The sequence below is a fragment of the Limulus polyphemus genome, unplaced genomic scaffold (assembly GCF_000517525.1).
Source record: "Limulus polyphemus unplaced genomic scaffold, Limulus_polyphemus-2.1.2 Scaffold1361, whole genome shotgun sequence".
NCBI lineage: Eukaryota > Metazoa > Arthropoda > Merostomata > Xiphosura > Limulidae > Limulus > Limulus polyphemus.
In genome coordinates, this window is record NW_013666971.1 from 134,056 (window position 1) to 138,702 (window position 4,647).

Consider the following 4,647-nt stretch of genomic DNA (forward strand, 5'->3'; position numbering starts at 1 on the left):
TTTGCCACTGCTGTAATCTCTCTTCTTGTTTCTTTTACTGCTCTTATATTGCTGCCATCAAATCTGCTAAGCTGTAGTTTGATTTGCCGCTTCTCGTTTTCATTTTTTTTATCCCTCTTCTGACACCAATTTGCTACGCCTCCAGTCGTTAGTTCATTTTCCTTAAATTCGTTCCGACGAAACTTTAGCGACACAAGTCCTTTCTTAAATAAAACTGGTTTATTCTTTCCGAATACAACTTTACGATACACTTAATTTCAACAGTCGCTCTATAACAAAAGCTATAACTCACAATGAACGTCTCACGTGGCCAACAATATTGTGTCCGCATACATTCAATTACTCATAACATTGTTCCGTCCGGTTGTGACCGTCTTATATATACCATACTACCCCCAATCTAGTAGTCTCCTGACAATTCATGAAGGTTCGAGAAGGACGTGTCGTGATACTAGTCATGTGACCTCGCTGACGCAACAGTATTTTACTTTAAATATAGTATAATCTCACCTGTTACTTTTATCCCCTCAATGAAAAATTCGCCACCTGTAGAATATTTCAGTCTCACAGCTGAAAATATTCCTTCACCAGCATCAATGAAAATATTGAGTGCACCAAATTTTCCAGTGAAGCTTGACAGGCTAATAAGTACATTTTCACCTCATCAATAGGATCAAATTCCTTACTTGTATTCCTCTTTTGCCTGAAAATTCAGTTCTCTATGTAATTTACTAATATATCTGATGTTATGTAATGTCCATACATGTGTGACATACTACATGTACTTAATAATTTAGATATACAAGCACATACATATATCAACCTCATTACATACATTCATAGTGTTCAACAGACAGCTTCAGGACTTATGAGTGGTAACTATGATAAGGTCAGTTGTTACTTCAACAAGATATATCTCGATAGCTTCACTTCAAATACCGTTCTACTATCTACTAGTTGTTAAGTTCAACTCTCTCCTTTAATATCACAAAATAAATAATCACAGAGAGAATTCAACTATACTAATTCTTTTCAGCTGAAATTCTTTCAGCTAGAATTTATTAGTGTTTTCTGTTACAGCATACATCAATTCACGCTCAAAATGACGAGGGATAAATAAAATGTTAAATGGTAAATTGCATTTACTGTAATAGATAACCACATATGATTGTTGCCACACTATATATGATATTGTGCCAACATATATAGATTCATCCACCAACTACAGTAGACATCACAGAAAATAAATCTGAGCAAAATTCTAATAAAACAAGGAATTTCCGCTGAGATTTAGCATAGCCTGACTCATATTCCGTAATTATCAAGAGAACGTTTGCTTTATTGTACTTGCGGCAGTCGAGTATAAGTCTCATACATTGTATGCAGTGGTTAAAGGTGGGTGGTATGCGCCAATTTGCATATCAGGAACGAAAAAAAAGATAGTGTGGCATACCGGCAAAAAAGATATAAAAAATGTACTGCTGTAAAACACCCTTCCCACGTTCTTTTTTTTATTTACTAGGAAAATATGTTTAGCTTTTTAGTGTTTTTGAAACTACAGTGTGAATAAGTTTCATATTAAGTCAAACACAAATCTACACCCAATACACGCATACTGGCACCTTTTCCAAACCACTTTAAACACTGCTTGTATGTAAATGCTACTTAGATTTAAAACTCTCATACATGGAAGTTATATTAGGCAGTATCTTTATAAAGATACTGCGAATGCTAATTACAAAATTCTACTAGTTCCCACAGAAAACAATGATTACAAAGTCCTTTCAGCCTTTAGATGAATTAGGAACCCTAGTGATCATTTTCAGACCTGACAAATGAAAACATTCTAGATGTTACATCTAATAAAATCAGCTGTCCTAGCTCTGTATCTAATGGATATCGTGCAGAATGCTCTGTAGAAAATCTGCCACAATTCAACTCCATAATGTAAGTAATCATTGCAAAACGTCCTACAAACATCTCGCTTTCAAAAACCACTGGCCAGGCAGTTACTCGAAGTGATATCAATCAGGCGTCTCCTTCGGCATCTTGACCAACTTTGGCATCTTTCATGTAGCTACTCCACTAATTCTTCCTTATCTGATTCGTCTCGGACTGCTAAAGAAATACTTCCAGTATCTTCCTTCTCATTGATTCAGTTAAGATGATATAAGACAATGCTCTCACTATTATTTAATTCACCAATCTCAATCTCTGATTTAACCAGAGCAGAAGAGGTTCACCAGTGGCATATGGCTTCTGCTTGTTAATATGTGCAACACCCTAGAGACATCTTGTGAATGCCGTAACTCATAGCTTGATGGACTGAGATAAGGACAAGTCAAGCTGAAGCAAAGATGCTTCCATGCCAAAAGAATTTACCAAATTCATACCTACTTTCCTTACATGAACATTTGTTCTTTCACTGCTTTATTATAACACCTCTTCATGTTCAGCAAACAGTCAGTCTGATTTTGTTGAAATTAGCTTACTGGTTCTTGTGCATTTTTTTATATAGTAGCAAACAATACTCACATCTCGACCAATGATCATGCTTCATTCAACTTGGTGAAGAAATTGATAACAATTATCACATATCAAATACCTTGTTCAGTATGCAGGAGAAGATCAGCTATGTCCAAGGCTATTCTCTCCAATAAAGAACCTACAACACTCTGCCAGTATTTACCCAGTTTTGGCCAGGTTTCCTCTGAGCAGAGCAAATTGTATAGTGTTTGCAATATCGCTCATCATCTTGATACAGCCAGTAAAATTGTTTTGTACGTTAGTACATGTGCGAATATATGCAAAACTAGAAGTATGTTATGCCTAAGAGCTCTAAGGACCAGTATCTACAGCACAGATTGAGAACCAAGTTGTGGTTTATAAAAATAGTACAGCAAACATTCCTGCACTCGTAACTGCTCCTACAGGTGCCAGAGGCTACGTATATCCATACAATGTTTCTCAAACTGTCGGAGTCATACATCACATTGCTGCAGGGCAAGTAGCATTCACACTCTGTTCTGGGCTCTTCAGTTGCTTTTCCTGAGGTTTATCAAGTTGCACTCATGGTAGTCATCTGTCTATACAATCATGGTGTTTTGCATGGTTCTACATCACTGCTACTACAATTCACGTAGTATCCATGATCTGAACATTCACTGAATGGAAAATTTCTCAGCATATGGCAAAACAACCCATCAGCATTTTCATATTGTTGACCTAGCAATTCTGTATAATAAAGTTACACTGTTGCAACCTTGTGATCAAATGTGCAATAATTCCTTTCAGATTTTTCAATTTCCTAATCCATTTCAGTGATGCATGTTCCACAAAAATGGCGAACGTATTACTATACAAGTAGTGTTGGTAATGTTTGACAAATGCTACAACTGAAAGCAGTTCTTTCTTCATCATGCAGATAGTCTTGTTGTGGGTATCTAACACTAGTGCTTCTACTAAAGGTATGGTTACAGTCTCCAGTCCACCTAAAGTCCGTTTTTCGTTAGTCATTGCAAATAATGGTGCGAGAATTGGTAAAACGAAGTGAAACCTTAAAAACTGCAAACTTCTCATTTCATCACGAGTTAGGGCTAATTTCTCACCATAGTGATCTTTGCAAAGTCTGTTCAGTTGCACTCTTGCCCACAATATGACCAAGGAACTCCAACTGTATATGCATAAGAGCATACTCCCTGCTTTCAATTTAAAGCTTGTCTTTCTTATCTGCTGAAGAATACTCAAAAGTGACAGATACATTACACAGGCTGAGTGATATAATAACAAAAACTTGTGTATGAAAAAAAAAGAGATGCAATGCCCAAAAAATAAATGTAAAACTAATGTATATGACCTGGAAGATCATTGCCATATAAAAATGTTGTATATCAAGCTGCTTATAAAAATATGCATACACTTGTGTAGTGTTAGATATACATGACTGTTTCATTTAATTGAATACGAGAGTTATTATTTACTTAGTTGGCGACTTGTTGACGATAAATTCGACAATAAACAAACAGCACACACTCTACTTGTTTTTAAAATAATACATATATTAGCAACAAATTGGACGTATATACAAAATTCTTTACACTAGGGATGTCGTAGTTGTATCTTAAACACTGTGCAGTTCTCTTCTTCTTGTCAAGAGTCCGTTTAGGCCTATTCAATTGCTTTAGAATTCAGTTGATAAGCCGAACTATTTTTTTCTGTATTTATTGTATTAGTATTCGTATAATAATTCACTTATGCTGTTGCGTGAGTTACCGCAGTTGTATCCTATACTTCCAATAATCATCTGTTTTTTCGTGCTTTCAAATAATCATCTGCTTTTCGTCAAAGTTCACACAGGCGGGTTCAATTAGCTTGGCACACCCTTTGACCAGACAAATTATTTTTGTTATCTCTTTCAAACTATAAATCTCACTCTAATATATCAACCGTTAGGCCTTTCATTCATATAAAGGTTAACTTTGTGTTTTCTAACTTTTCTATCACTGAACTTCTTGTTGCGTCAGCGAAGTCACATGACTAGTGCGACGCCACGTTTCTAGAACTATCCTGTACCTTGGCGAATGCTCTAGCATTTACTAGATATAGGATAGTCTGGTATATATAAGAGGTGACAACGTGACGGACAAC